Below are 14350 nucleotides of genomic sequence, written 5' to 3'. Positions count from 1 at the left end.
AATCTAGGTGACCACTTCCTGAAGGGTGTTTCCATAGTGTAGTGGTTATCACGTTCGCCTAACACGCGAAAGGTCCCCAGTTCGAAACTGGGTGGAAACAATCTCTTTCTTGCATGCATGCTTGTTTCCTTTGAACAAGTACATCTTGGTGCTTCAATTGAAGTAATCTTTCATTGAACTGACTCAGTTGCTATGTCTACCAGAGAATTCAGCACAAGTTTCCATAGTGTAGTGGTTATCACGTTCGCCTCACACGCGAAAGGTCCCCAGTTCGAAACTGGGTGGAAACAAATTCTTATTTGGCAGGATGATGGATTGATCTGAACAGTTCCGCGTGCCTTCAGCTAGGGTTTGTCTTGCCAAAACTAATCTAGGTGACCACTTCCTGCAGGGTGTTTCCATAGTGTAGTGGTTATCACGTTCGCCTAACACGCGAAAGGTCCCCAGTTCGAAACTGGGTGGAAACAAGTTCTTATTTGGCAGGATGTTGGATTGAGCTGAACAATTTATAGCGCCTTCAGCTAGGGTTTGTCTTGCCAAAAGTAATCTATGTGACCACTTCCTGCAGGGTGTTTCCATAGTGTAGTGGTTATCACGTTCGCCTCACACGCGAAAGGTCCCCAGTTCGAAACTGGGTGGAAACAAATTCTTATTTGGCAGAGTGATGGATTGAGCTGAACAATTCCGCGCGCCTTCAGCTAGGGTTTGTCTTGCCAAAAGTAATCTAGGTGACCGCTTCCTGCAGGGTGTTTCCGTTGTGTTCCATAGCTGAAGAATTCCACTTGTCTTCTGCTAGGGTTTACCTTGGCAAAAATAATCTAGGTGACCACCTCCTTCAGGGTGTTTCCATAGTGTAGTGGTTATCACGTTCGCCTAACACGCGAAAGTTGTGTTCCATAGCTGAAGAATTCCACTTGTCTTCTGCTAGGGTTTACCTTGGCAAAAATAATCTAGGTGACCACCTCCTTCAGGGTGTTTCCATAGTGTAGTGGTTATCACGTTCGCCTAACACGCGAAAGGTCCCCAGTTCGAAACTGGGTGGAAACAAATTCTTATTTGGCAGGACTTTGGATTGAGCTGAAAAATTGCACATGTCTTCTGCTAGGGGTTGTCTTGCCAAAAGTAATCTAGGTGACCACTTGCTGCAGGATGTTTCCATAGTGTAGTGGTTATCACGTTCGCTTTACACGCGAAAGGTCCCCAGTTCGAAACTGGGTGGAAACAATCTCTTTCTTGCATGCATGCTTGTTTCCTTGGAACAAGTACATCTTGGTGCTTCAATTGAAGTAATCTTTCATTGAACTGACTCAGTTGCTATGTCTACCAGAGAATTCAGCACAAGTTTCCATAGTGTAGTGGTTATCACGTTCGCCTCACACGAGAAAGGTCCCCAGTTCGAAACTGGGTGGAAACAAATTCTTATTTGGCAGGATGATGGATTGAGCTGAACAGTTCCGCGTGCCTTCAGCTAGGGTTTGTCTTGCCAAAACTAATCTAGTTGACCACTTCCTGCAGGGTGTTTCCATAGTGTAGTGGTTATCACGTTCGCCTAACACGCGAAAGGTCCCCAGTTCGAAACTGGGTGGAAACAAGTTCTTATTTGGCAGGATGTTGGATTGAGCTGAACAATTTATAGCGCCTTCAGCTAGGGTTTGTCTTGCCAAAAGTAATCTATGTGACCACTTCCTGCAGTGTGTTTCCATAGTGTAGTGGTTATCACGTTCGCCTCACACGCGAAAGGTCCCCAGTTCGAAACTGGGTGGAAACAAATTCTTATTTGGCAGAGTGATGGATTGAGCTGAACAATTCCGCGCGCCTTCAGCTAGGGTTTGTCTTGCCAAAAGTAATCTAGGTGACCGCTTCCTGCAGGGTGTTTCCGTTGTGTTCCATAGCTGAAGAATTCCACTTCTCTTCTGCTAGGGTTTACCTTGGCAAAAATAATCTAGGTGACCACCTCCTTCAGGATGTTTCCATAGTGTAGTGGTTATCACGTTCGCCTAACACGCGAAAGGTCCCCAGTTCGAAACTGGGTGGAAACACATTCTTATTTGGCAGGACTTTGGATTGAGCTGAAAAATTGCACATGTCTTCTGCTAGGGGTTGTCTTGCCAAAAGTAATCTAGGTGACCACTTGCTGCAGGATGTTTCCATAGTGTAGTGGTTATCACGTTCGCTTTACACGCGAAAGGTCCCCAGTTCGAAACTGGGTGGAAACAATCTCTTTCTTGCATGCATGCTTGTTTCCTTGGAACAAGTACATCTTGGTGCTTCAATTGAAGTAATCTTTCATTGAACTGACTCAGTTGCTATGTCTACCAGAGAATTCAGCACAAGTTTCCATAGTGTAGTGGTTATCACGTTCGCCTCACACGCGAAAGGTCCCCAGTTCGAAACTGGGTGGAAACAAATTCTTATTTGGCAGGATGATGGATTGAGCTGAACAGTTCCGCGTGCCTTCAGCTAGGGTTTGTCTTGCCAAAACTAATCTAGTTGACCACTTCCTGCAGGGTGTTTCCATAGTGTAGTGGTTATCACGTTCGCCTAACACGCGAAAGGTCCCCAGTTCGAAACTGGGTGGAAACAAGTTCTTATTTGGCAGGATGTTGGATTGAGCTGAACAATTTATAGCGCCTTCAGCTAGGGTTTGTCTTGCCAAAAGTAATCTATGTGACCACTTCCTGCAGTGTGTTTCCATAGTGTAGTGGTTATCACGTTCGCCTCACACGCGAAAGGTCCCCAGTTCGAAACTGGGTGGAAACAAATTCTTATTTGGCAGAGTGATGGATTGAGCTGAACAATTCCGCGCGCCTTCAGCTAGGGTTTGTCTTGCCAAAAGTAATCTAGGTGACCGCTTCCTGCAGGGTGTTTCCGTTGTGTTCCATAGCTGAAGAATTCCACTTCTCTTCTGCTAGGGTTTACCTTGGCAAAAATAATCTAGGTGACCACCTCCTTCAGGATGTTTCCATAGTGTAGTGGTTATCACGTTCGCCTAACACGCGAAAGGTCCCCAGTTCGAAACTGGGTGGAAACAAATTCTTATTTGACAGGACTTTGGATTGAGCTGAACAATTCCACATGTCTTCTGCTAGGGGTTGTCTTGCCAAAAGTAATCTAGGTGACCACTTGCTGCAGGATGTTTCCATAGTGTAGTGGTTATCACGTTCGCTTTACACGCGAAAGGTCCCCAGTTCGAAACTGGGTGGAAACAATCTCTTTCTTGCATGCATGCTTGTTTCCTTGGAACAAGTACATCTTGGTGTTACAATTGAAGTAATCTTTCATTGAACTGACTCAGTTGCTATGTCTACCAGAGAATTCAGCACAAGTTTCCATAGTGTAGTGGTTATCACGTTCGCCTCACACGCGAAAGGTTCCCAGTTCGAAACTGGGTGGAAACAAATTCTTATTTGGCAGGATGATGGATTGAGCTGAACAGTTCCGCGTGCCTTCAGCTAGGGTTTGTCTTGCCAAAACTAATCTAGGTGACCACTTCCTGAAGGGTGTTTCCATAGTGTAGTGGTTATCACGTTCGCCTAACACGCGAAAGGTCCCCAGTTCGAAACTGGGTGGAAACAATCTCTTTCTTGCATGCATGCTTGTTTCCTTTGAACAAGTACATCTTGGTGCTTCAATTGAAGTAATCTTTCATTGAACTGACTCAGTTGCTATGTCTACCAGAGAATTCAGCACAAGTTTCCATAGTGTAGTGGTTATCACGTTCGCCTCACACGCGAAAGGTCCCCAGTTCGAAACTGGGTGGAAACAAATTCTTATTTGGCAGGATGATGGATTGAGCTGAACAGTTCCGCGTGCCTTCAGCTAGGGTTTGTCTTGCCAAAACTAATCTAGGTGACCACTTCCTGAAGGGTGTTTCCATAGTGTAGTGGTTATCACGTTCGCCTAACACGCGAAAGGTCCCCAGTTCGAAACTGGGTGGAAACAATCTCTTTCTTGCATGCATGCTTGTTTCCTTTGAACAAGTACATCTTGGTGCTTCAATTGAAGTAATCTTTCATTGAACTGACTCAGTTGCTATGTCTACCAGAGAATTCAGCACAAGTTTCCATAGTGTAGTGGTTATCACGTTCGCCTCACACGCGAAAGGTCCCCAGTTCGAAACTGGGTGGAAACAAATTCTTATTTGGCAGGATGATGGATTGATCTGAACAGTTCCGCGTGCCTTCAGCTAGGGTTTGTCTTGCCAAAACTAATCTAGGTGACCACTTCCTGCAGGGTGTTTCCATAGTGTAGTGGTTATCACGTTCGCCTAACACGCGAAAGGTCCCCAGTTCGAAACTGGGTGGAAACAAGTTCTTATTTGGCAGGATGTTGGATTGAGCTGAACAATTTATAGCGCCTTCAGCTGGGGTTTGTCTTGCCAAAAGTAATCTATGTGACCACTTCCTGCAGGGTGTTTCCATAGTGTAGTGGTTATCACGTTCGCCTCACTCGCGAAAGGTCCCCAGTTCGAAACTGGGTGGAAACAAATTCTTATTTGGCAGAGTGATGGATTGAGCTGAACAATTCCGCGCGCCTTCAGCTAGGGTTTGTCTTGCCAAAAGTAATCTAGGTGACCGCTTCCTGCAGGGTGTTTCCGTTGTGTTCCATAGCTGAAGAATTCCACTTGTCTTCTGCTAGGGTTTACCTTGGCAAAAATAATCTAGGTGACCACCTCCTTCAGGGTGTTTCCATAGTGTAGTGGTTATCACGTTCGCCTAACACGCGAAAGTTGTGTTCCATAGCTGAAGAATTCCACTTGTCTTCTGCTAGGGTTTACCTTGGCAAAAATAATCTAGGTGACCACCTCCTTCAGGGTGTTTCCATAGTGTAGTGGTTATCACGTTCGCCTAACACGCGAAAGGTCCCCAGTTCGAAACTGGGTGGAAACAAATTCTTATTTGGCAGGACTTTGGATTGAGCTGAAAAATTGCACATGTCTTCTGCTAGGGGTTGTCTTGCCAAAAGTAATCTAGGTGACCACTTGCTGCAGGATGTTTCCATAGTGTAGTGGTTATCACGTTCGCTTTACACGCGAAAGGTCCCCAGTTCGAAACTGGGTGGAAACAATCTCTTTCTTGCATGCATGCTTGTTTCCTTGGAACAAGTACATCTTGGTGCTTCAATTGAAGTAATCTTTCATTGAACTGACTCAGTTGCTATGTCTACCAGAGAATTCAGCACAAGTTTCCATAGTGTAGTGGTTATCACGTTCGCCTCACACGCGAAAGGTCCCCAGTTCGAAACTGGGTGGAAACAAATTCTTATTTGGCAGGATGATGGATTGATCTGAACAGTTCCGCGTGCCTTCAGCTAGGGTTTGTCTTGCCAAAACTAATCTAGGTGACCACTTCCTGCAGGGTGTTTCCATAGTGTAGTGGTTATCACGTTCGCCTAACACGCGAAAGGTCCCCAGTTCGAAACTGGGTGGAAACAAGTTCTTATTTGGCAGGATGTTGGATTGAGCTGAACAATTTATAGCGCCTTCAGCTAGGGTTTGTCTTGCCAAAAGTAATCTATGTGACCACTTCCTGCAGGGTGTTTCCATAGTGTAGTGGTTATCACGTTCGCCTCACACGCGAAAGGTCCCCAGTTCGAAACTGGGTGGAAACAAATTCTTATTTGGCAGAGTGATGGATTGAGCTGAACAATTCCGCGCGCCTTCAGCTAGGGTTTGTCTTGCCAAAAGTAATCTAGGTGACCGCTTCCTGCAGGGTGTTTCCGTTGTGTTCCATAGCTGAAGAATTCCACTTGTCTTCTGCTAGGGTTTACCTTGGCAAAAATAATCTAGGTGACCACCTCCTTCAGGGTGTTTCCATAGTGTAGTGGTTATCACGTTCGCCTAACACGCGAAAGTTGTGTTCCATAGCTGAAGAATTCCACTTGTCTTCTGCTAGGGTTTACCTTGGCAAAAATAATCTAGGTGACCACCTCCTTCAGGGTGTTTCCATAGTGTAGTGGTTATCACGTTCGCCTAACACGCCAAAGGTCCCCAGTTCGAAACTGGGTGGAAACAAATTCTTATTTGGCAGGACTTTGGATTGAGCTGAACAATTCCACATGTCTTCTGCTAGGGGTTGTCTTGCCAAAAGTAATCTAGGTGACCACTTGCAGCAGGATGTTTCCATAGTGTAGTGGTTATCACGTTCGCTTTACACGCGAAAGGTCCCCAGTTAGAAACTGGGTGGAAACAATCTCTTTCTTGCATGCATGCTTGTTTCCTTGGAACAAGTACATCTTGGTGCTTCAATTGAAGTAATCTTTCATTGAACTGACTCAGTTGCTATGTCTACCAGAGAATTCAGCACAAGTTTCCATAGTGTAGTGGTTATCACGTTCGCCTCACACGCGAAAGGTCCCCAGTTCGAAACTGGGTGGAAACAAATTCTTATTTGGCAGGATGATGGATTGATCTGAACAGTTCTGCGTGCCTTCAGCTAGGGTTTGTCTTGCCAAAACTAATCTAGGTGACCACTTCCTGAAGGGTGTTTCCATAGTGTAGTGGTTATCACGTTCGCCTAACACGCGAAAGGTCCCCAGTTCGAAACTGGGTGGAAACAATCTCTTTCTTGCATGCATGCTTGTTTCCTTTGAACAAGTACATCTTGGTGCTTCAATTGAAGTAATCTTTCATTGAACTGACTCAGTTGCTATGTCTACCAGAGAATTCAGCACAAGTTTCCATAGTGTAGTGGTTATCACGTTCGCCTCACACGCGAAAGGTCCCCAGTTCGAAACTGGGTGGAAACAAATTCTTATTTGGCAGGATGATGGATTGATCTGAACAGTTCCGCGTGCCTTCAGCTAGGGTTTGTCTTGCCAAAACTAATCTAGGTGACCACTTCCTGCAGGGTGTTTCCATAGTGTAGTGGTTATCACGTTCGCCTAACACGCGAAAGGTCCCCAGTTCGAAACTGGGTGGAAACAAGTTCTTATTTGGCAGGATGTTGGATTGAGCTGAACAATTTATAGCGCCTTCAGCTAGGGTTTGTCTTGCCAAAAGTAATCTATGTGACCACTTCCTGCAGGGTGTTTCCATAGTGTAGTGGTTATCACGTTCGCCTCACACGCGAAAGGTCCCCAGTTCGAAACTGGGTGGAAACAAATTCTTATTTGGCAGAGTGATGGATTGAGCTGAACAATTCCGCGCGCCTTCAGCTAGGGTTTGTCTTGCCAAAAGTAATCTAGGTGACCGCTTCCTGCAGGGTGTTTCCGTTGTGTTCCATAGCTGAAGAATTCCACTTGTCTTCTGCTAGGGTTTACCTTGGCAAAAATAATCTAGGTGACCACCTCCTTCAGGATGTTTCCATAGTGTAGTGGTTATCACGTTCGCCTAACACGCGAAAGGTCCCCAGTTCGAAACTGGGTGGAAACAAATTCTTATTTGACAGGACTTTGGATTGAGCTGAACAATTCCACATGTCTTCTGCTAGGGGTTGTCTTGCCAAAAGTAATCTAGGTGACCACTTGCTGCAGGATGTTTCCATAGTGTAGTGGTTATCACGTTCGCTTTACACGCGAAAGGTCCCCAGTTCGAAACTGGGTGGAAACAATCTCTTTCTTGCATGCATGCTTGTTTCCTTGGAACAAGTACATCTTGGTGCTTCAATTGAAGTAATCTTTCATTGAACTGACTCAGTTGCTATGTCTACCAGAGAATTCAGCACAAGTTTCCATATTGTAGTGGTTATCACGTTCGCCTCACACGCGAAAGGTCCCCAGTTCGAAACTGGGTGGAAACAAATTCTTATTTGGCAGGATGATGGATTGAGCTGAACAGTTCCGCGTGCCTTCAGCTAGGGTTTGTCTTGCCAAAACTAATCTAGGTGACCACTTCCTGAAGGGTGTTTCCATAGTGTAGTGGTTATCACGTTCGCCTAACACGCGAAAGGTCCCCAGTTCGAAACTGGGTGGAAACAATCTCTTTCTTGCATGCATGCTTGTTTCCTTTGAACAAGTACATCTTGGTGCTTCAATTGAAGTAATCTTTCATTGAACTGACTCAGTTGCTATGTCTACCAGAGAATTCAGCACAAGTTTCCATAGTGTAGTGGTTATCACGTTCGCCTCACACGCGAAAGGTCCCCAGTTCGAAACTGGGTGGAAACAAATTCTTATTTGGCAGGATGATGGATTGATCTGAACAGTTCCGCGTGCCTTCAGCTAGGGTTTGTCTTGCCAAAACTAATCTAGGTGACCACTTCCTGCAGGGTGTTTCCATAGTGTAGTGGTTATCACGTTCGCCTAACACGCGAAAGGTCCCCAGTTCGAAACTGGGTGGAAACAAGTTCTTATTTGGCAGGATGTTGGATTGAGCTGAACAATTTATAGCGCCTTCAGCTAGGGTTTGTCTTGCCAAAAGTAATCTATGTGACCACTTCCTGCAGGGTGTTTCCATAGTGTAGTGGTTATCACGTTCGCCTCACACGCGAAAGGTCCCCAGTTCGAAACTGGGTGGAAACAAATTCTTATTTGGCAGAGTGATGGATTGAGCTGAACAATTCCGCGCGCCTTCAGCTAGGGTTTGTCTTGCCAAAAGTAATCTAGGTGACCGCTTCCTGCAGGGTGTTTCCGTTGTGTTCCATAGCTGAAGAATTCCACTTGTCTTCTGCTAGGGTTTACCTTGGCAAAAATAATCTAGGTGACCACCTCCTTCAGGATGTTTCCATAGTGTAGTGGTTATCACGTTCGCCTAACACGCGAAAGGTCCCCAGTTCGAAACTGGGTGGAAACAAATTCTTATTTGACAGGACTTTGGATTGAGCTGAACAATTCCACATGTCTTCTGCTAGGGGTTGTCTTGCCAAAAGTAATCTAGGTGACCACTTGCTGCAGGATGTTTCCATAGTGTAGTGGTTATCACGTTCGCTTTACACGCGAAAGGTCCCCAGTTCGAAACTGGGTGGAAACAATCTCTTTCTTGCATGCATGCTTGTTTCCTTGGAACAAGTACATCTTGGTGCTTCAATTGAAGTAATCTTTCATTGAACTGACTCAGTTGCTATGTCTACCAGAGAATTCAGCACAAGTTTCCATAGTGTAGTGGTTATCACGTTCGCCTCACACGCGAAAGGTCCCCAGTTCGAAACTGGGTGGAAACAAATTCTTATTTGGCAGGATGATGGATTGAGCTGAACAGTTCCGCGTGCCTTCAGCTAGGGTTTGTCTTGCCAAAACTAATCTAGGTGACCACTTCCTGAAGGGTGTTTCCATAGTGTAGTGGTTATCACGTTCGCCTAACACGCGAAAGGTCCCCAGTTCGAAACTGGGTGGAAACAATCTCTTTCTTGCATGCATGCTTGTTTCCTTTGAACAAGTACATCTTGGTGCTTCAATTGAAGTAATCTTTCATTGAACTGACTCAGTTGCTATGTCTACCAGAGAATTCAGCACAAGTTTCCATAGTGTAGTGGTTATCACGTTCGCCTCACACGCGAAAGGTCCCCAGTTCGAAACTGGGTGGAAACAAATTCTTATTTGGCAGGATGATGGATTGATCTGAACAGTTCCGCGTGCCTTCAGCTAGGGTTTGTCTTGCCAAAACTAATCTAGGTGACCACTTCCTGCAGGGTGTTTCCATAGTGTAGTGGTTATCACGTTCGCCTAACACGCGAAAGGTCCCCAGTTCGAAACTGGGTGGAAACAAGTTCTTATTTGGCAGGATGTTGGATTGAGCTGAACAATTTATAGCGCCTTCAGCTAGGGTTTGTCTTGCCAAAAGTAATCTATGTGACCACTTCCTGCAGGGTGTTTCCATAGTGTAGTGGTTATCACGTTCGCCTCACACGCGAAAGGTCCCCAGTTCGAAACTGGGTGGAAACAAATTCTTATTTGGCAGAGTGATGGATTGAGCTGAACAATTCCGCGCGCCTTCAGCTAGGGTTTGTCTTGCCAAAAGTAATCTAGGTGACCGCTTCCTGCAGGGTGTTTCCGTTGTGTTCCATAGCTGAAGAATTCCACTTGTCTTCTGCTAGGGTTTACCTTGGCAAAAATAATCTAGGTGACCACCTCCTTCAGGGTGTTTCCATAGTGTAGTGGTTATCACGTTCGCCTAACACGCGAAAGTTGTGTTCCATAGCTGAAGAATTCCACTTGTCTTCTGCTAGGGTTTACCTTGGCAAAAATAATCTAGGTGACCACCTCCTTCAGGGTGTTTCCATAGTGTAGTGGTTATCACGTTCACCTAACACGCGAAAGGTCCCCTGTTCGAAACTGGGTGGAAACAAATTCTTATTTGGCAGGACTTTGGATTGAGCTGAACAATTCCACATGTCTTCTGCTAGGGGTTGTCTTGCCAAAAGTAATCTAGGTGACCACTTGCTGCAGGATGTTTCCATAGTGTAGTGGTTATCACGTTCGCTTTACACGCGAAAGGTCCCCAGTTCGAAACTGGGTGGAAACAATCTCTTTCTTGCATGCATGCTTGTTTCCTTGGAACAAGTACATCTTGGTGCTTCAATTGAAGTAATCTTTCATTGAACTGACTCAGTTGCTATGTCTACCAGAGAATTCAGCACAAGTTTCCATAGTGTAGTTGTTATCACGTTCGCCTCACACGCGAAAGGTCCCCAGTTCGAAACTGGGTGGAAACAAATTCTTATTTGGCAGGATGATGGATTGATCTGAACAGTTCTGCGTGCCTTCAGCTAGGGTTTGTCTTGCCAAAACTAATCTAGGTGACCACTTCCTGAAGGGTGTTTCCATAGTGTAGTGGTTATCACGTTCGCCTAACACGCGAAAGGTCCCCAGTTCGAAACTGGGTGGAAACAATCTCTTTCTTGCATGCATGCTTGTTTCCTTTGAACAAGTACATCTTGGTGCTTCAATTGAAGTAATCTTTCATTGAACTGACTCAGTTGCTATGTCTACCAGAGAATTCAGCACAAGTTTCCATAGTGTAGTGGTTATCACGTTCGCCTCACACGCGAAAGGTCCCCAGTTCGAAACTGGGTGGAAACAAATTCTTATTTGGCAGGATGATGGATTGATCTGAACAGTTCCGCGTGCCTTCAGCTAGGGTTTGTCTTGCCAAAACTAATCTAGGTGACCACTTCCTGCAGGGTGTTTCCATAGTGTAGTGGTTATCACGTTCGCCTAACACGCGAAAGGTCCCCAGTTCGAAACTGGGTGGAAACAAGTTCTTATTTGGCAGGATGTTGGATTGAGCTGAACAATTTATAGCGCCTTCAGCTAGGGTTTGTCTTGCCAAAAGTAATCTATGTGACCACTTCCTGCAGGGTGTTTCCATAGTGTAGTGGTTATCACGTTCGCCTCACACGCGAAAGGTCCCCAGTTCGAAACTGGGTGGAAACAAATTCTTATTTGGCAGAGTGATGGATTGAGCTGAACAATTCCGCGCGCCTTCAGCTAGGGTTTGTCTTGCCAAAAGTAATCTAGGTGACCGCTTCCTGCAGGGTGTTTCCGTTGTGTTCCATAGCTGAAGAATTCCACTTGTCTTCTGCTAGGGTTTACCTTGGCAAAAATAATCTAGGTGACCACCTCCTTCAGGGTGTTTCCATAGTGTAGTGGTTATCACGTTCGCCTAACACGCGAAAGTTGTGTTCCATAGCTGAAGAATTCCACTTGTCTTCTGCTAGGGTTTACCTTGGCAAAAATAATCTAGGTGACCACCTCCTTCAGGGTGTTTCCATAGTGTAGTGGTTATCACGTTCGCCTAACACGCGAAAGGTCCCCAGTTCGAAACTGGGTGGAAACAAATTCTTATTTGGCAGGACTTTGGATTGAGCTGAAAAATTGCACATGTCTTCTGCTAGGGGTTGTCTTGCCAAAAGTAATCTAGGTGACCACTTGCTGCAGGATGTTTCCATAGTGTAGTGGTTATCACGTTCGCTTTACACGCGAAAGGTCCCCAGTTCGAAACTGGGTGGAAACAATCTCTTTCTTGCATGCATGCTTGTTTCCTTGGAACAAGTACATCTTGGTGCTTCAATTGAAGTAATCTTTCATTGAACTGACTCAGTTGCTATGTCTACCAGAGAATTCAGCACAAGTTTCCATAGTGTAGTGGTTATCACGTTCGCCTCACACGAGAAAGGTCCCCAGTTCGAAACTGGGTGGAAACAAATTCTTATTTGGCAGGATGATGGATTGAGCTGAACAGTTCCGCGTGCCTTCAGCTAGGGTTTGTCTTGCCAAAACTAATCTAGTTGACCACTTCCTGCAGGGTGTTTCCATAGTGTAGTGGTTATCACGTTCGCCTAACACGCGAAAGGTCCCCAGTTCGAAACTGGGTGGAAACAAGTTCTTATTTGGCAGGATGTTGGATTGAGCTGAACAATTTATAGCGCCTTCAGCTAGGGTTTGTCTTGCCAAAAGTAATCTATGTGACCACTTCCTGCAGTGTGTTTCCATAGTGTAGTGGTTATCACGTTCGCCTCACACGCGAAAGGTCCCCAGTTCGAAACTGGGTGGAAACAAATTCTTATTTGGCAGAGTGATGGATTGAGCTGAACAATTCCGCGCGCCTTCAGCTAGGGTTTGTCTTGCCAAAAGTAATCTAGGTGACCGCTTCCTGCAGGGTGTTTCCGTTGTGTTCCATAGCTGAAGAATTCCACTTCTCTTCTGCTAGGGTTTACCTTGGCAAAAATAATCTAGGTGACCACCTCCTTCAGGATGTTTCCATAGTGTAGTGGTTATCACGTTCGCCTAACACGCGAAAGGTCCCCAGTTCGAAACTGGGTGGAAACACATTCTTATTTGGCAGGACTTTGGATTGAGCTGAAAAATTGCACATGTCTTCTGCTAGGGGTTGTCTTGCCAAAAGTAATCTAGGTGACCACTTGCTGCAGGATGTTTCCATAGTGTAGTGGTTATCACGTTCGCTTTACACGCGAAAGGTCCCCAGTTCGAAACTGGGTGGAAACAATCTCTTTCTTGCATGCATGCTTGTTTCCTTGGAACAAGTACATCTTGGTGCTTCAATTGAAGTAATCTTTCATTGAACTGACTCAGTTGCTATGTCTACCAGAGAATTCAGCACAAGTTTCCATAGTGTAGTGGTTATCACGTTCGCCTCACACGCGAAAGGTCCCCAGTTCGAAACTGGGTGGAAACAAATTCTTATTTGGCAGGATGATGGATTGAGCTGAACAGTTCCGCGTGCCTTCAGCTAGGGTTTGTCTTGCCAAAACTAATCTAGTTGACCACTTCCTGCAGGGTGTTTCCATAGTGTAGTGGTTATCACGTTCGCCTAACACGCGAAAGGTCCCCAGTTCGAAACTGGGTGGAAACAAGTTCTTATTTGGCAGGATGTTGGATTGAGCTGAACAATTTATAGCGCCTTCAGCTAGGGTTTGTCTTGCCAAAAGTAATCTATGTGACCACTTCCTGCAGTGTGTTTCCATAGTGTAGTGGTTATCACGTTCGCCTCACACGCGAAAGGTCCCCAGTTCGAAACTGGGTGGAAACAAATTCTTATTTGGCAGAGTGATGGATTGAGCTGAACAATTCCGCGCGCCTTCAGCTAGGGTTTGTCTTGCCAAAAGTAATCTAGGTGACCGCTTCCTGCAGGGTGTTTCCGTTGTGTTCCATAGCTGAAGAATTCCACTTCTCTTCTGCTAGGGTTTACCTTGGCAAAAATAATCTAGGTGACCACCTCCTTCAGGATGTTTCCATAGTGTAGTGGTTATCACGTTCGCCTAACACGCGAAAGGTCCCCAGTTCGAAACTGGGTGGAAACAAATTCTTATTTGACAGGACTTTGGATTGAGCTGAACAATTCCACATGTCTTCTGCTAGGGGTTGTCTTGCCAAAAGTAATCTAGGTGACCACTTGCTGCAGGATGTTTCCATAGTGTAGTGGTTATCACGTTCGCTTTACACGCGAAAGGTCCCCAGTTCGAAACTGGGTGGAAACAATCTCTTTCTTGCATGCATGCTTGTTTCCTTGGAACAAGTACATCTTGGTGTTACAATTGAAGTAATCTTTCATTGAACTGACTCAGTTGCTATGTCTACCAGAGAATTCAGCACAAGTTTCCATAGTGTAGTGGTTATCACGTTCGCCTCACACGCGAAAGGTTCCCAGTTCGAAACTGGGTGGAAACAAATTCTTATTTGGCAGGATGATGGATTGAGCTGAACAGTTCCGCGTGCCTTCAGCTAGGGTTTGTCTTGCCAAAACTAATCTAGGTGACCACTTCCTGAAGGGTGTTTCCATAGTGTAGTGGTTATCACGTTCGCCTAACACGCGAAAGGTCCCCAGTTCGAAACTGGGTGGAAACAATCTCTTTCTTGCATGCATGCTTGTTTCCTTTGAACAAGTACATCTTGGTGCTTCAATTGAAGTAATCTTTCATTGAACTGACTCAGTTGCTATGTCTACCAGAGAATT

General features: G+C 45.5%; 70 non-coding genes across 70 annotated transcripts; all 70 read left to right on the top strand.

The window, feature by feature from the left end:
- Positions 1-27: 27 nt before the first annotated feature.
- Positions 28-100, top strand: trnav-aac (transfer RNA valine (anticodon AAC)). Its single transcript has one exon. It is a non-coding gene; the product is annotated as a tRNA-Val (tRNA).
- A 117-nt stretch (positions 101-217) lies between these two features.
- trnav-cac (transfer RNA valine (anticodon CAC)) lies at positions 218-290 on the top strand. The gene has a single exon. It is a non-coding gene; the product is annotated as a tRNA-Val (tRNA).
- A 104-nt stretch (positions 291-394) lies between these two features.
- Positions 395-467, top strand: trnav-aac (transfer RNA valine (anticodon AAC)). Its single transcript has one exon. It is a non-coding gene; the product is annotated as a tRNA-Val (tRNA).
- A 104-nt stretch (positions 468-571) lies between these two features.
- trnav-cac (transfer RNA valine (anticodon CAC)) lies at positions 572-644 on the top strand. The gene has a single exon. It is a non-coding gene; the product is annotated as a tRNA-Val (tRNA).
- Positions 645-974: 330 nt separating this feature from the next.
- Positions 975-1047, top strand: trnav-aac (transfer RNA valine (anticodon AAC)). The gene has a single exon. It is a non-coding gene; the product is annotated as a tRNA-Val (tRNA).
- Positions 1048-1151: 104 nt separating this feature from the next.
- trnav-uac (transfer RNA valine (anticodon UAC)) lies at positions 1152-1224 on the top strand. Its single transcript has one exon. It is a non-coding gene; the product is annotated as a tRNA-Val (tRNA).
- Positions 1225-1341: 117 nt separating this feature from the next.
- Positions 1342-1414, top strand: trnav-cac (transfer RNA valine (anticodon CAC)). Its single transcript has one exon. It is a non-coding gene; the product is annotated as a tRNA-Val (tRNA).
- Positions 1415-1518: 104 nt separating this feature from the next.
- Positions 1519-1591, top strand: trnav-aac (transfer RNA valine (anticodon AAC)). Its single transcript has one exon. It is a non-coding gene; the product is annotated as a tRNA-Val (tRNA).
- A 104-nt stretch (positions 1592-1695) lies between these two features.
- Positions 1696-1768, top strand: trnav-cac (transfer RNA valine (anticodon CAC)). Its single transcript has one exon. It is a non-coding gene; the product is annotated as a tRNA-Val (tRNA).
- A 198-nt stretch (positions 1769-1966) lies between these two features.
- On the top strand, positions 1967-2039 carry trnav-aac (transfer RNA valine (anticodon AAC)). The gene has a single exon. It is a non-coding gene; the product is annotated as a tRNA-Val (tRNA).
- Positions 2040-2143: 104 nt separating this feature from the next.
- trnav-uac (transfer RNA valine (anticodon UAC)) lies at positions 2144-2216 on the top strand. The gene has a single exon. It is a non-coding gene; the product is annotated as a tRNA-Val (tRNA).
- A 117-nt stretch (positions 2217-2333) lies between these two features.
- Positions 2334-2406, top strand: trnav-cac (transfer RNA valine (anticodon CAC)). Its single transcript has one exon. It is a non-coding gene; the product is annotated as a tRNA-Val (tRNA).
- A 104-nt stretch (positions 2407-2510) lies between these two features.
- Positions 2511-2583, top strand: trnav-aac (transfer RNA valine (anticodon AAC)). The gene has a single exon. It is a non-coding gene; the product is annotated as a tRNA-Val (tRNA).
- A 104-nt stretch (positions 2584-2687) lies between these two features.
- On the top strand, positions 2688-2760 carry trnav-cac (transfer RNA valine (anticodon CAC)). The gene has a single exon. It is a non-coding gene; the product is annotated as a tRNA-Val (tRNA).
- A 198-nt stretch (positions 2761-2958) lies between these two features.
- trnav-aac (transfer RNA valine (anticodon AAC)) lies at positions 2959-3031 on the top strand. The gene has a single exon. It is a non-coding gene; the product is annotated as a tRNA-Val (tRNA).
- Positions 3032-3135: 104 nt separating this feature from the next.
- trnav-uac (transfer RNA valine (anticodon UAC)) lies at positions 3136-3208 on the top strand. The gene has a single exon. It is a non-coding gene; the product is annotated as a tRNA-Val (tRNA).
- A 117-nt stretch (positions 3209-3325) lies between these two features.
- On the top strand, positions 3326-3398 carry trnav-cac (transfer RNA valine (anticodon CAC)). The gene has a single exon. It is a non-coding gene; the product is annotated as a tRNA-Val (tRNA).
- A 104-nt stretch (positions 3399-3502) lies between these two features.
- On the top strand, positions 3503-3575 carry trnav-aac (transfer RNA valine (anticodon AAC)). The gene has a single exon. It is a non-coding gene; the product is annotated as a tRNA-Val (tRNA).
- A 117-nt stretch (positions 3576-3692) lies between these two features.
- Positions 3693-3765, top strand: trnav-cac (transfer RNA valine (anticodon CAC)). The gene has a single exon. It is a non-coding gene; the product is annotated as a tRNA-Val (tRNA).
- A 104-nt stretch (positions 3766-3869) lies between these two features.
- On the top strand, positions 3870-3942 carry trnav-aac (transfer RNA valine (anticodon AAC)). Its single transcript has one exon. It is a non-coding gene; the product is annotated as a tRNA-Val (tRNA).
- A 117-nt stretch (positions 3943-4059) lies between these two features.
- Positions 4060-4132, top strand: trnav-cac (transfer RNA valine (anticodon CAC)). The gene has a single exon. It is a non-coding gene; the product is annotated as a tRNA-Val (tRNA).
- Positions 4133-4236: 104 nt separating this feature from the next.
- trnav-aac (transfer RNA valine (anticodon AAC)) lies at positions 4237-4309 on the top strand. The gene has a single exon. It is a non-coding gene; the product is annotated as a tRNA-Val (tRNA).
- A 104-nt stretch (positions 4310-4413) lies between these two features.
- Positions 4414-4486, top strand: trnav-cac (transfer RNA valine (anticodon CAC)). Its single transcript has one exon. It is a non-coding gene; the product is annotated as a tRNA-Val (tRNA).
- A 330-nt stretch (positions 4487-4816) lies between these two features.
- Positions 4817-4889, top strand: trnav-aac (transfer RNA valine (anticodon AAC)). The gene has a single exon. It is a non-coding gene; the product is annotated as a tRNA-Val (tRNA).
- Positions 4890-4993: 104 nt separating this feature from the next.
- On the top strand, positions 4994-5066 carry trnav-uac (transfer RNA valine (anticodon UAC)). Its single transcript has one exon. It is a non-coding gene; the product is annotated as a tRNA-Val (tRNA).
- A 117-nt stretch (positions 5067-5183) lies between these two features.
- Positions 5184-5256, top strand: trnav-cac (transfer RNA valine (anticodon CAC)). Its single transcript has one exon. It is a non-coding gene; the product is annotated as a tRNA-Val (tRNA).
- A 104-nt stretch (positions 5257-5360) lies between these two features.
- trnav-aac (transfer RNA valine (anticodon AAC)) lies at positions 5361-5433 on the top strand. Its single transcript has one exon. It is a non-coding gene; the product is annotated as a tRNA-Val (tRNA).
- Positions 5434-5537: 104 nt separating this feature from the next.
- On the top strand, positions 5538-5610 carry trnav-cac (transfer RNA valine (anticodon CAC)). The gene has a single exon. It is a non-coding gene; the product is annotated as a tRNA-Val (tRNA).
- A 330-nt stretch (positions 5611-5940) lies between these two features.
- trnav-aac (transfer RNA valine (anticodon AAC)) lies at positions 5941-6013 on the top strand. Its single transcript has one exon. It is a non-coding gene; the product is annotated as a tRNA-Val (tRNA).
- Positions 6014-6117: 104 nt separating this feature from the next.
- trnav-uac (transfer RNA valine (anticodon UAC)) lies at positions 6118-6190 on the top strand. The gene has a single exon. It is a non-coding gene; the product is annotated as a tRNA-Val (tRNA).
- Positions 6191-6307: 117 nt separating this feature from the next.
- trnav-cac (transfer RNA valine (anticodon CAC)) lies at positions 6308-6380 on the top strand. The gene has a single exon. It is a non-coding gene; the product is annotated as a tRNA-Val (tRNA).
- A 104-nt stretch (positions 6381-6484) lies between these two features.
- Positions 6485-6557, top strand: trnav-aac (transfer RNA valine (anticodon AAC)). The gene has a single exon. It is a non-coding gene; the product is annotated as a tRNA-Val (tRNA).
- Positions 6558-6674: 117 nt separating this feature from the next.
- trnav-cac (transfer RNA valine (anticodon CAC)) lies at positions 6675-6747 on the top strand. Its single transcript has one exon. It is a non-coding gene; the product is annotated as a tRNA-Val (tRNA).
- Positions 6748-6851: 104 nt separating this feature from the next.
- Positions 6852-6924, top strand: trnav-aac (transfer RNA valine (anticodon AAC)). The gene has a single exon. It is a non-coding gene; the product is annotated as a tRNA-Val (tRNA).
- A 104-nt stretch (positions 6925-7028) lies between these two features.
- On the top strand, positions 7029-7101 carry trnav-cac (transfer RNA valine (anticodon CAC)). The gene has a single exon. It is a non-coding gene; the product is annotated as a tRNA-Val (tRNA).
- A 198-nt stretch (positions 7102-7299) lies between these two features.
- Positions 7300-7372, top strand: trnav-aac (transfer RNA valine (anticodon AAC)). The gene has a single exon. It is a non-coding gene; the product is annotated as a tRNA-Val (tRNA).
- Positions 7373-7476: 104 nt separating this feature from the next.
- trnav-uac (transfer RNA valine (anticodon UAC)) lies at positions 7477-7549 on the top strand. The gene has a single exon. It is a non-coding gene; the product is annotated as a tRNA-Val (tRNA).
- Positions 7550-7666: 117 nt separating this feature from the next.
- Positions 7667-7739, top strand: trnav-cac (transfer RNA valine (anticodon CAC)). The gene has a single exon. It is a non-coding gene; the product is annotated as a tRNA-Val (tRNA).
- Positions 7740-7843: 104 nt separating this feature from the next.
- On the top strand, positions 7844-7916 carry trnav-aac (transfer RNA valine (anticodon AAC)). Its single transcript has one exon. It is a non-coding gene; the product is annotated as a tRNA-Val (tRNA).
- A 117-nt stretch (positions 7917-8033) lies between these two features.
- On the top strand, positions 8034-8106 carry trnav-cac (transfer RNA valine (anticodon CAC)). Its single transcript has one exon. It is a non-coding gene; the product is annotated as a tRNA-Val (tRNA).
- A 104-nt stretch (positions 8107-8210) lies between these two features.
- Positions 8211-8283, top strand: trnav-aac (transfer RNA valine (anticodon AAC)). Its single transcript has one exon. It is a non-coding gene; the product is annotated as a tRNA-Val (tRNA).
- A 104-nt stretch (positions 8284-8387) lies between these two features.
- trnav-cac (transfer RNA valine (anticodon CAC)) lies at positions 8388-8460 on the top strand. Its single transcript has one exon. It is a non-coding gene; the product is annotated as a tRNA-Val (tRNA).
- A 198-nt stretch (positions 8461-8658) lies between these two features.
- Positions 8659-8731, top strand: trnav-aac (transfer RNA valine (anticodon AAC)). The gene has a single exon. It is a non-coding gene; the product is annotated as a tRNA-Val (tRNA).
- A 104-nt stretch (positions 8732-8835) lies between these two features.
- Positions 8836-8908, top strand: trnav-uac (transfer RNA valine (anticodon UAC)). The gene has a single exon. It is a non-coding gene; the product is annotated as a tRNA-Val (tRNA).
- A 117-nt stretch (positions 8909-9025) lies between these two features.
- trnav-cac (transfer RNA valine (anticodon CAC)) lies at positions 9026-9098 on the top strand. Its single transcript has one exon. It is a non-coding gene; the product is annotated as a tRNA-Val (tRNA).
- A 104-nt stretch (positions 9099-9202) lies between these two features.
- On the top strand, positions 9203-9275 carry trnav-aac (transfer RNA valine (anticodon AAC)). Its single transcript has one exon. It is a non-coding gene; the product is annotated as a tRNA-Val (tRNA).
- A 117-nt stretch (positions 9276-9392) lies between these two features.
- Positions 9393-9465, top strand: trnav-cac (transfer RNA valine (anticodon CAC)). Its single transcript has one exon. It is a non-coding gene; the product is annotated as a tRNA-Val (tRNA).
- Positions 9466-9569: 104 nt separating this feature from the next.
- On the top strand, positions 9570-9642 carry trnav-aac (transfer RNA valine (anticodon AAC)). The gene has a single exon. It is a non-coding gene; the product is annotated as a tRNA-Val (tRNA).
- A 104-nt stretch (positions 9643-9746) lies between these two features.
- On the top strand, positions 9747-9819 carry trnav-cac (transfer RNA valine (anticodon CAC)). The gene has a single exon. It is a non-coding gene; the product is annotated as a tRNA-Val (tRNA).
- A 330-nt stretch (positions 9820-10149) lies between these two features.
- Positions 10150-10222, top strand: trnav-aac (transfer RNA valine (anticodon AAC)). Its single transcript has one exon. It is a non-coding gene; the product is annotated as a tRNA-Val (tRNA).
- A 104-nt stretch (positions 10223-10326) lies between these two features.
- trnav-uac (transfer RNA valine (anticodon UAC)) lies at positions 10327-10399 on the top strand. The gene has a single exon. It is a non-coding gene; the product is annotated as a tRNA-Val (tRNA).
- Positions 10400-10516: 117 nt separating this feature from the next.
- trnav-cac (transfer RNA valine (anticodon CAC)) lies at positions 10517-10589 on the top strand. The gene has a single exon. It is a non-coding gene; the product is annotated as a tRNA-Val (tRNA).
- Positions 10590-10693: 104 nt separating this feature from the next.
- trnav-aac (transfer RNA valine (anticodon AAC)) lies at positions 10694-10766 on the top strand. Its single transcript has one exon. It is a non-coding gene; the product is annotated as a tRNA-Val (tRNA).
- Positions 10767-10883: 117 nt separating this feature from the next.
- On the top strand, positions 10884-10956 carry trnav-cac (transfer RNA valine (anticodon CAC)). Its single transcript has one exon. It is a non-coding gene; the product is annotated as a tRNA-Val (tRNA).
- A 104-nt stretch (positions 10957-11060) lies between these two features.
- trnav-aac (transfer RNA valine (anticodon AAC)) lies at positions 11061-11133 on the top strand. Its single transcript has one exon. It is a non-coding gene; the product is annotated as a tRNA-Val (tRNA).
- Positions 11134-11237: 104 nt separating this feature from the next.
- On the top strand, positions 11238-11310 carry trnav-cac (transfer RNA valine (anticodon CAC)). Its single transcript has one exon. It is a non-coding gene; the product is annotated as a tRNA-Val (tRNA).
- A 330-nt stretch (positions 11311-11640) lies between these two features.
- Positions 11641-11713, top strand: trnav-aac (transfer RNA valine (anticodon AAC)). The gene has a single exon. It is a non-coding gene; the product is annotated as a tRNA-Val (tRNA).
- Positions 11714-11817: 104 nt separating this feature from the next.
- Positions 11818-11890, top strand: trnav-uac (transfer RNA valine (anticodon UAC)). The gene has a single exon. It is a non-coding gene; the product is annotated as a tRNA-Val (tRNA).
- Positions 11891-12007: 117 nt separating this feature from the next.
- On the top strand, positions 12008-12080 carry trnav-cac (transfer RNA valine (anticodon CAC)). The gene has a single exon. It is a non-coding gene; the product is annotated as a tRNA-Val (tRNA).
- Positions 12081-12184: 104 nt separating this feature from the next.
- Positions 12185-12257, top strand: trnav-aac (transfer RNA valine (anticodon AAC)). The gene has a single exon. It is a non-coding gene; the product is annotated as a tRNA-Val (tRNA).
- Positions 12258-12361: 104 nt separating this feature from the next.
- trnav-cac (transfer RNA valine (anticodon CAC)) lies at positions 12362-12434 on the top strand. Its single transcript has one exon. It is a non-coding gene; the product is annotated as a tRNA-Val (tRNA).
- A 198-nt stretch (positions 12435-12632) lies between these two features.
- On the top strand, positions 12633-12705 carry trnav-aac (transfer RNA valine (anticodon AAC)). Its single transcript has one exon. It is a non-coding gene; the product is annotated as a tRNA-Val (tRNA).
- A 104-nt stretch (positions 12706-12809) lies between these two features.
- On the top strand, positions 12810-12882 carry trnav-uac (transfer RNA valine (anticodon UAC)). Its single transcript has one exon. It is a non-coding gene; the product is annotated as a tRNA-Val (tRNA).
- A 117-nt stretch (positions 12883-12999) lies between these two features.
- Positions 13000-13072, top strand: trnav-cac (transfer RNA valine (anticodon CAC)). The gene has a single exon. It is a non-coding gene; the product is annotated as a tRNA-Val (tRNA).
- A 104-nt stretch (positions 13073-13176) lies between these two features.
- On the top strand, positions 13177-13249 carry trnav-aac (transfer RNA valine (anticodon AAC)). The gene has a single exon. It is a non-coding gene; the product is annotated as a tRNA-Val (tRNA).
- Positions 13250-13353: 104 nt separating this feature from the next.
- Positions 13354-13426, top strand: trnav-cac (transfer RNA valine (anticodon CAC)). Its single transcript has one exon. It is a non-coding gene; the product is annotated as a tRNA-Val (tRNA).
- Positions 13427-13624: 198 nt separating this feature from the next.
- On the top strand, positions 13625-13697 carry trnav-aac (transfer RNA valine (anticodon AAC)). The gene has a single exon. It is a non-coding gene; the product is annotated as a tRNA-Val (tRNA).
- Positions 13698-13801: 104 nt separating this feature from the next.
- Positions 13802-13874, top strand: trnav-uac (transfer RNA valine (anticodon UAC)). The gene has a single exon. It is a non-coding gene; the product is annotated as a tRNA-Val (tRNA).
- Positions 13875-13991: 117 nt separating this feature from the next.
- Positions 13992-14064, top strand: trnav-cac (transfer RNA valine (anticodon CAC)). The gene has a single exon. It is a non-coding gene; the product is annotated as a tRNA-Val (tRNA).
- Positions 14065-14168: 104 nt separating this feature from the next.
- On the top strand, positions 14169-14241 carry trnav-aac (transfer RNA valine (anticodon AAC)). The gene has a single exon. It is a non-coding gene; the product is annotated as a tRNA-Val (tRNA).
- Positions 14242-14350: the final 109 nt, after the last annotated feature.

Source organism: Sardina pilchardus, chromosome 11 (assembly GCF_963854185.1).
Source record: "Sardina pilchardus chromosome 11, fSarPil1.1, whole genome shotgun sequence".
Taxonomy (NCBI): domain Eukaryota; kingdom Metazoa; phylum Chordata; class Actinopteri; order Clupeiformes; family Clupeidae; genus Sardina; species Sardina pilchardus.
The sequence above is the reverse complement of the archived record's forward strand: the minus strand, read 5'-3'. Positions and strand labels throughout refer to the sequence as shown.